This window comes from Pipistrellus kuhlii, unplaced genomic scaffold, assembly GCF_014108245.1.
Source record: "Pipistrellus kuhlii isolate mPipKuh1 unplaced genomic scaffold, mPipKuh1.p scaffold_m20_p_17, whole genome shotgun sequence".
In the NCBI taxonomy this organism is placed as follows: Eukaryota; Metazoa; Chordata; class Mammalia; order Chiroptera; family Vespertilionidae; genus Pipistrellus; species Pipistrellus kuhlii.
In genome coordinates, this window is record NW_023425482.1 from 864,495 (window position 1) to 874,654 (window position 10,160).

At 43.7% G+C, this 10,160-nt stretch overlaps 1 pseudogene; it reads left to right on the top strand.

Annotated features, from left to right (window-relative positions):
* The first annotated feature begins 8,277 nt into the window (after positions 1 to 8,277).
* LOC118720442 lies at positions 8,278 to 9,919 on the top strand (annotated as a pseudogene).
* The last annotated feature ends 241 nt before the right edge of the window (positions 9,920 to 10,160 follow it).

The window sequence follows — 10,160 nt, forward strand, 5'->3', positions numbered from 1 at the left end:
TTGCTTGCTCTCTGCCACACTCAAGATATGCCAGGCTCATCTTGTTCATTTCCTGCCTCCCACCTTGAAGTAGCCATTACCAAGAAGTTTTCATTTATATATATATATTTTGTTACTTTCCCAAATAGTATTTGGAAACTTCAATTGGGTTGGTAGGAGTGCAATCTCACTCTGCTGGTTGGACATTTTTTAGAAATATATACATTTTAAATTTTGCACACATTGCCTAAGAGCCTTCAGATACATATGAATGAGGACAAAGGGGAGGGCAGTTAGGGCAGAGAGTGGGGTGGAAACTGGGTGGAAGGGAGTTATGGGGTGGAAAGGAGAAACAATTGTATAAATCTGAGCAATAAAAGAATTATTAAATTAAAAAAATAAAATTAGGCAAATGATAAAATATTTTTGTGGCAAGAAGATATAGACGAGGAGCCTTCCCTTTATTTAAAAAAATTAAATATTGGGAAGAAACCAAGATGGTGGCATAGGTAAACACCTAACTGCAGCCTCACACAAAAATTTCAAAAAAATACAACTAAAATACAAAATGGACATTACCCAGAACTACAGGAAAGTCGACTGACTGGAAATTCTACAACTAGAAGGAGAGAGAAAACCAGAAGGAAAATCAGAGGAGCTATAAAAGCCTAAGGCATGGAGACACACAGCGCGCGGAGAGGACGGAGCCGGAGAGGAGGGAGGCTGAGTGCCTGGCTGGCATTCCCTAGCAGGAAGGAGATAAAGGCACCGGATTGTGCTGAACCCCAGTTGCAAAAGCACTGAACCCCAGTTTTGGAAAAGACCCTGGGGACCCAGGCACATAAGGAGGGAGTCTGGGCAGAAACTCAGGGGAGAGGTGAAAGGCAGTCCCAGTGGCGCGCACATTGCGCACAGAGAACGCAGTTACTGTGCCACTGGATTGCCCTAGCGGGAAGGAGACAAAAGCTCCAGACTGCTCTGAACCCCACTTCCAACCCCATTTCCAACTGAACTGAACTGAACCCCAGTTCCGGGCTCATTGAAGGAGAATCTAGACTGTTTGGTAGCAGGCGAAACTCGAGGGCATCTTTCTCTCAGAGGTGCTTGCAGTGAGTACTGAAGGACCCTGAGGAACACTGACACTCAGGAGCTTCATAGGGCAGGGCTGAGGGAAGCCAAGGCTGTAGGCTCCACCCTGAAACTCTGCCCCATCCAAGCTGAACACAGAGACTTTTAAGGCTACCAATTCAGGGAAGCTTTAAAATGCCGAGACAAGGAAACAGATCACAAACGAAAGAAATGGAGGACAAAATGTGACTGGAAATAGAGTTCAAAACCACAGTTATAAGGTTTTTCAAGAATTTCCTAGAAAAGGTCGATAAAATAAACAAGACTTATGAGGATATAAAAAGGGATCAACTAGAAATAAAGAACACATTGTCTGAAATAAAAAATTTTATACAGAGTCCTAAAAACAGAATGGCAGATCGCAAGAATCAAGTCAAAGATTTGGAACATAAAGAGCCAGAAGACACTCCTCCACAGAAGCAAGAAGACAAGGGAATCCAGAAAGTTGAAGATAGTATAAGAAACCTCTGGGACAACTTCAAGCGAATCAACATCAGAATTATGGGGATCCCAGAAGAAGAGAGAGAGCAAGATACCGAAAACATACTGAAAGAAATAGTGACAAAACTTCCCCCACCTGGTGAAAAAATTAGACTTACAAGTCCAGGAAGCACACAGAACCCCAAACAAAAGGAATCCAAAGAAGACCACACCAAGACACATCATAATTAAAATGCCAAGAGCAAAAGAAAAAGAAAGAATATTAAAACCAGCAAGAGAAAAGCAGGTAGTTACCTATAAAGGAGCACCCATATGATAGTCAGCTGATTTCTCAACAGAAACCATGCAGGCCAGATAGGAATGGCAAGAAACATTCAAGGTGATGAATAGCAAGAACCTACAGCCAAAAATAATCTACCCAGCAAAGCTATCACTCAGAATCGAAGGCCAGATAAAGAGCTTCACAAATAAAAAAAAAGCTAAAGGAGTTCATCACTGCCAAACCAGAATTATATGAATTGCTGAAGGGGGTTCTTTAGGAAGAGGAAGAAAATAAAGATAAAAATTATGAACAACAAATGCATAACTATCAACAAGTGAATCTAAAAACCAAGGGAATTAAAAAAAGGAAAAACCGGTGAGCAATATTAACTAGTGAATATAATAGAATCAGAGGTGTAGAAGGGGAGTGAACTGATGATTCTCAGGAAAAGGGGGAGTGGGGGGTGTGGGAAGAGAATGAACACAAACCGTGCACCTATGGATGAGGACAATGGGGGGTGGGGAAAGGACAGAGGGTGCGGTGGGAACCTGGTGGAGGGAGACAAAATAAGGAACTTTTGTGATAATATGAACAATAAAGATTGATTTAAAATTAAAAAAAACACAAGGGAATTAAAAAAATCTGGTGAGTATAATAGAATCAGAAGTATGGAAGGGGGGTGAACTGACTATTATTGGGGGAAAGGGGAGTGAGGATTGCGGGAAGAGGCTGAACATAAACTGTGCACCTCTGGGTGAGGACAATGAGGGTTGGGGAAAGGTCAGAGGGTGGGGTGGGAACCTGGTGGAAGGGAGCAATGGAGGGGGGAAAAATGAGGAACATTTGTAATAATCTGAACAATAAAGATTTATTTTAAAAAATAAAATAAAACTATTTTCAGCCTTAAATATATATATATATATATATTAGATATTAGCCCTAGTGGGTTTGGCTCAGTGGATAGAGCATCGGCCTGCAAACCAAAAGTCCCAGGTTTGATTCCGGTCAAGGGCACATGCCATGCCCGAGTGGGCTTGATCTCCAGTAGGAACTTGCAGGAGGCAGCCGATCCACCATGATTTTCTCTCATCATGGATGTTTCTATCTCTGTCTCCCTCTTTCTTCCTCTTTGAAATCAATAAAAATATTTTTAAATAAAATATTAGATATTAGATATGAAATTCCAAACTTAGAAGTCATCATGTCTTTTTTTTTAATATATATTTTATTGATTTTACACAGAGAGGAATTGAGAGGGACAGAGAGTTAGAAACATCGATGAGAGAGAAACACCGACCAGCTGCCTCTTGCACACCCCCTACTGGGGATGTGCCCGCAACCAAGGTACATGCCCTTGACCGGAATCGAACCCGGGACCCTTCAGTCTGCAGGCCGACGCTCTATCCACTGAGCCAAACCGGTCCCGGCAGAAGTCCTCATGTCTTAAACTGTAACTGAAGAAGAATTTCACACATCCCTCCAAAGAATTTACAGTTTAATTTTGAAAATAATGTTTGATATCACATTTTTGTTAGATTCATAAGCAACATTAATGATGCAACAGCTTGCTGTACTACTCCACCTAGATATCCGTCAGGTATTTCAAGTGTAATATCTAAAACAAGATTTTAAATTCTACACTCCTTGCCTACTAGTTCTAAAATCCGCCAAAACCAGTTCAGGCCTGTGAACTGAAAGGTCCCGGTTCGATTCAGGTCAAGGGCATGTGCCTTGGTTGCAAGCACATCCCCAGTGGGGGAAGTGTAGGGGGCAACTGATGGATGTTTCTCTCTCATCGATGTTTCTGGCTCTCTATCCTTCTCCTTTCCTCTCTGTAAAAAATCAATAAAATATATATATATTTTTAAATAGCTCCAAAATCCTCTTTTTCTTTTTTTTAATTGTTTAAAACAACAATCTGTTATTTCATAGTTTCTGTTGGTTCTGTCTTAATTAATGGTGTCATAGACTGCCTTGTCTCCCAAGCTAGAAACAGCTGTCAGGTAAGATTTCTGATACCTTATCTTCCACTATTAAAATATTAGCTTTATATAAGATCTGGACTCTTATCACCATGTAAATAACGATAACCTTGGCTCCTAAGTTTTAGTTTTGGGCTCAAAATAGCACCTCATGGAGTTTTGAAACAAATGTGTAGCACCTAACAGTGATTGCATCACACAGTAATTCTAAAGTCAGAAAGGAAAGTTTTCTATTACATAAAATTCAAAGTTACTTAATCTCATTAATAAAGTCCTCTCTGTCCTCACTTAACAAATACTATACCTCTGAATAACATAAGGAAGAACGGTACTTTGGAATAATATGTCCTGTCCCCTGAGTTAAAATCCAAGTGCTGCTATTTTGTTTGCTGTGTGACCTTGAACTAGTTTCATAATTTGTTTCTAGGTGATAGTTTTGTTGTAAGAATATAAATAATATATGCTTAGAAATGCCTGGAACATGGTAAAACATTTATTTCAACTCAGTCCAACAATATTTATTGAGCACCTTCTATGTGATAGGCACAATTCCAGCACTGGGGTTACAGCAGTGAACTAAACAAATAAAAAGCCCACTTTCATGGAAGTTGTATATTAATACAGAAAGAACGACCAGCATATTGAGTAAACTTGGCAATGTGTTAAGGTTTTATACACTAAGGTGAAAAAAAGGGCAAAGTAAAGGAGATCACAAATGTGAGGGGAATCATTACTATTTAATATCAATACCAACTTATTTAATAATTACTTATATTCTTTATGTAATATTTATATAATACTTAATACTATATGTTTAATAGTTATGAATATTATTACCAAGAATTTAATAATTATATTCATTAATACTTAATTTATAAATGTATTCTTTATTAACTTGTATTATTTATATAATCAATAATACTTTATCATTGTTATAATTTTTAATATTGTCTCAATTCAGCCCTCATCATCTCTTATTTGCCACTAGAGAAAATTGGGTCTAAAACCAAACATCAGTATGTCATACCAACAGTATTCTCTCACTAACTAGAGGCCAAGCTCAGCATAAGCCTCCTCCCTCCCCCTCAATCTTGGCTCTACACGCTGCTGAGGTCACTAGCTCCATCTCACTGGAACTATTGAAGCCACTTGCAACCCATGCTCACAGTACAGTATTTCCTGTGATGTGATTAAATGAGAGAAGGACAAATGATCTCATCTGAAATGACAGAGAAGGATGCTTTGCAATCGCAAAAAAAGCTAAATATCAAGGTATAGGGTAATGATTGTTCTAGCATCAGACATCCAAGATAAAAAGAACTGTTTTACTGCTATTAAACATAATAGATTACTTTTCAAAAATAAAGGTTTCATTAGATCCCTCCCAGTTCACTAAACTGTTTTTGAAACATTCTGATAATGTTCAGTGTGAAAATTAATCATGGTTTTATATGTGTTTCTCCTGACAGAAAAGATCCAGGAGTAGGCTTAACTAAGATGGAGTGTCAAGGTCATCAATTTACTGGGTCATTTTCCTATTTCAACAGAAATAAAAGTGATTCTGGAAGTTTAAAAATATCACTGGCTTAACTAACTTTGATAAAATAAGAATCTGAAGGAAAAAGGGTACCAAGAAAGACAAAAGGTTTTCCTGGGCAGTTCTCCGCCCTCTATCAGAGGCCCAAGGGCCTGGGGTGGGGCCTGGAACAAAAGATGCTCCCTCCAGACCTTGGCAAGCAAACATATTCACCTTCAAGGGACATGCTGGCCTGTAACTAAGGACAGAGCCATTGAAAGTCAGAGGGCATCCCACCTCAGGCTCTCTCCTGGGGATAGTCAGGGTCTTGACAGCTGGGGAAGGACAGAGAAGAGGTTCCCAGGCCTAACTGTGCATGCCCTCCCCCCAAATCTGGAGGGTCAGTCCTCACTCTTTGACACTCATATACCCCTTCTGACACCCACATGAACCTGTGTCCCTTTCCCCTCATACCATACCAGCTGGGAATCAGCCCTTTCTCCCTTTCTCCTATACATTGCCTGGGATGTAGTAATAGCCTCATTTTAAAAATGAAACAGACTTAGGGTGGCTAAAGCTAAGCAAGCAGCAGAACCACGATCTGAATTCACATTATGGCTATTAGCCCAATAAGACAACTCAGAGAGACAGAAAAAGCCACAATATTAATAGATGATTGGGGGGGGAAACAACCCAAGCTGGTTTTTTTCAGTGGATAGGGCATCGCCCTGTGCACTGAAGAGTCCCAGATTCGATTCTGGTCAAGGATACATGCCTGGGTAGTGGGCCCAGTAGTGGGTGTGCAGGAGACAGCCAATCAATGATTCTCGCTCATCATTGATGTTCTATCTCTTTCCCTCTCCTTCCTCTCTGAAATCAATTTTTAAAAAGGGGAAAAAATGAAGTTGCTTAAAAGCCTAGATAGTCCAGCCAGTGTGGCTCAATGGTTGACCCATCAATCAGAAGATGGCAGTTCAATTCCCAGGCAAGGTACACACTGGGATTGTGGGCTCGATCCCCAATGGGGGGTGTGCAGGAGGCAGCTGATCGATGTTTTCCTCTCACCCTTGATTGATGTTTCTATCTATCTCTCCCTCTCCCTTCTTCTCAGAAATCAATGAAAATATGTTTTAAAAAGTATATGTTTTTATTAATTTCAGAGAGGAAGGAAGAGGGAGAGAAAGAGAGAAACGTCAATGATGTGAGAGAACCATTGCATGTCCCACAGTGGGGACCAAACCCACAACCAGGGCATGTGCCCTTGACCAGAATCAAGCCTAGGACCCTTTAGTCCATAGACCAACACTCTATCCACTGAGCCAAACCAGCCAGGGGAAAAAAAAAAAAATTATATATATATATATATATATATATATATATATATATATATATATATATATATATGTTGTTTTTTTAAGCCAAAATAGTACTCGATGCCTTTAAAACTATTTGAGTTCTCGCCGAGACCGGTTTGGCTCAATGGATAGAGCGTCGGCTTAGGGACTGAAGGATCCCGGGTTCGATTCTGGTCAAAGGTATGTACCTTGGTTGCGGGCATATCCCCAGTAGGGGGTGTGCAGGAGGCAGCTGATCGATGACTCTCTCTCATTGATGTTTCTAACTCTCTGTCTCTCTTCCTTCCTCTCTGTACAAAATCAATAAAATATATTATTAAAACTATTTAAGTTCTTGCTCTGGCTAGGTGCAAGGCCTGTTTTTAGTCATGCTCAATGACAAGGTTACAGAAATAACTGGGTATGGGAAGCTAAATAATGGCCTCCCAAAGATGACCACATCTTAAAATTAATGCTGTTGTATATGACAAAGGGGATTTTATTAAGTTAAGGGTTTTGAGAAGGAGAAATGATTCTGCATTATCCAGGTTTGGGCCCAATGTAACCACAAGGGTTTTGTTTTGTTTTGTTTTAAATATACTTTTGTTAATTTCAGAGAGGAAGGGAGAGGAGAGAGAGACAGAGGCAACCATTGATCAGTTGTCTCCTGCACGCCCCACACTGGGGATAGAGCCTGCAACCTGCACATGTGCCCTGACCAGGAATCAAACCGTGACCTGGTCCATGGGTCAATGCTCAACCACTGAGCCACACCAGCCAGGCCCACAAGTGTTTTGGTAAGATCAAGTATTAGATGTGACAATGGAAGCAGGGGTTGAAATGATTCAGGAGTCATAAGCCAAGGAACGCAGATGGAAAGGATAAGGAAATTGACTCTGCTCTAAAGTCTCCAAAAGGAATTAGCCTGCCAAATTAACAAAAGTATTTGTGACTTTAGTTCAGTGAGACTAATTTTGGATTTTTATCTCCAGAACAGAGAGAAAATAAATTTACACTGTTTCAAGTAACTATTGTGGTAATTTGTAACAGCAGCAATAGAAGTGGATACATACAGGGCAGGACTGGAATGAGGGAGAGAATGAGTAAGACAGTGAGAGGGGTGTGTGTGTGTATTAAATGAAATGCTTAAAGGTGTTCTTTAAGAAGGGGAAGAAGAAGAAAAAGGTAAAAATTATGAACAACAAATACATGTCTATCAACAAGTGAATCTAAAAATCAAGTGAATAAAAAATCTGATCAACAGTATTAACCTGTGAATATAATAGAATCGAGGGCATTGAAAGAGAGTGGGACTCCAGGCTTCGCGTGCGCAGATCCTGGCTCTGGGGCAGAGGCCCTGGCTCTGGTGGAGCGAGGGATGAGCTCCATCTGCCTGGAGCTCTTCAGCTTCTGCTTCTCCTGCATCTCACACTGCTGGGAGCACCCAGGCAGGAGCTCCCCTGTCCCTCCTACCCCCGCCGCCGCCGCCCCCCCTACTACCCCCACCTCCCCTACCCCCAACCCCACCTCACACCTCCCCTGCCCTGCCCGCGGCGCTTCAGCCTGCGCAGGCTCCTGGAGGCGGCGGGCTGCGCTCAGCACCAGGAGCTGTTCAAGCTCTACTACTGCAGAAGGACGGGCGCACCATTTGCGTGGTGTGCAACAGGGAGCACAGCGCACACCCCCGTGATCCCGCTCAACGAGGCTGTGCAGGAGGCCAAGGAGCTCCTGGAGTCCAGGCTAAGGTCTTGAAGAGTGACCTGGAGGACTATGAGGTGTTTCGTTGCACAAAAGGGAAGGAGAGCAAGGAGCTCCTAAAGCAGATGGCAGCTGAGCGACAGAACGTGGGGGCAGAGTTTCAAGCCCTGCGGGCCTTCCTGGTGCAGCAGGAGGGTGGGCTCCTGGGCCACCTAGAGGAGCTTTCCCAGGAGGTGACACAAAAGCAGAATGAGATCCTCGGCAGCTGTCCAAGCAAACCAGCCAGATCCAGGAGACAGCTAGCAAGCCCAACCTTGACTTTCTCCAGGAATTTAAAAACACATTAAGCAGGTGCAGCAATGTGCCAGCCCCCAAACCAAGCACAGTCTCTTCTGAGATGACGAATAAAGTCTGGAATGTTTCCCTCAAGACCTTTGTCTTAAAGGGGCTGCTCAAGATGTTCAAAGAGGATCTTTGTGGAGAGCTAAAGAAAGAGGAGAAAGTGGAGCTGACCTTGGACCTGGACATGGCCAACCCCTGCCTCATCCTCTCTCTGGATCTTAAGAGTGTGCGCCTTGGACAGCGGGCCTAGGACCTGCCCAACCACCTGCGTCGTTTTGATACCAACACACACAGCTTCCTGGCATCCTGCAGCTTCTCTGGGCGGCACCACTGGGAGGTGGAGGTGGGCTCCCAGGATGGCTGGGCCTTTGGAATGGCCCATGAGAGTGTGTGCCGCAAGGGACTTACACTCTTCACTCCCAAGGAGAGTGTCTTGGCACTGCAGCTCAACAGTGGGCAGTACTGGGCCGTGACCAGCTCTGAGCGGACACCCCTCAGCTGTGGCCACTTGTCCCTTGTGAGGGTAGCGCTGAACCTGGAGATGGGGACCGTGTCCTTCTACGCTGTGGAGGACATGCGCCACCTCTACACCTTCCGTGTCAACTTCCAAGAGCATATGTTCCCCCTTTTCTCTCTCTGCCCCACAGGCACCTACCTACTTGCGAATCTGGCCTTGTGAGACATTGCCTGGCCCCCAGAGGGAGGGGGCCTGTTCAGAGTGAAGCCTTCTCCTGGCTGCCCGTGAGGAGGGATGAGAGCTCAGTTGGGGCTTCCTGCTCACTTTGGGTCTGCCCTTCACCTTTCCTGACCCTGGCTGCCTTAGAGAGGTTTTAGAAGACCAAGCTGCCAAGGCAAAAAGGCCTTGGCCCCAGGGATGTGGATTTGGTACCAGCTGCTGGGAGGTGGGGGGAGGACAGGAGCCCAGCTGTTGACAGGGATGCTTCCTGTTCCTGGGTCTCACTGCCCGGACTCAGCAAGACCTCTGGCTCCCTGAAGCAACACCAAGCCTCGGGCCTGTGTGGTACTCAATTGCAAGGAACACATTTGGGGCCAGGCCAGCCAGGTTCATGACCACTTCTATTTTGCCTTCTTGTCAGCTGCCAGCTGCCTTCAGAGACCTAAATCCAGCTGGCCTAACCAAATTGTCCACTCAGGGAGGAGCACTGTGCTCTCAGCTCAAAGGACAGTCTGGGCCATAACTGGAAGCAGAGCCTTGACCTATACCCTGTACGTGAGGGAAAGCCCCAAGCTACCCTCTCACACCCAGAAACTGATGATCAGAGTGATAAGTACATCCTCTGCCACAGCAACAGCTACGTGTCCTCACAGATGCCTAAATCCCTCTCAAATGCCAAAGTACAGTCTTCCTGGGTAAGGAGACAAAAGGTTCTGGAATTTTAAAATACCGGGAAGCACTTGCAATTTTACAGATGCAACTCACACCAGCGTGGAAATGCAGAGCAGAAGCATGCCCCCAA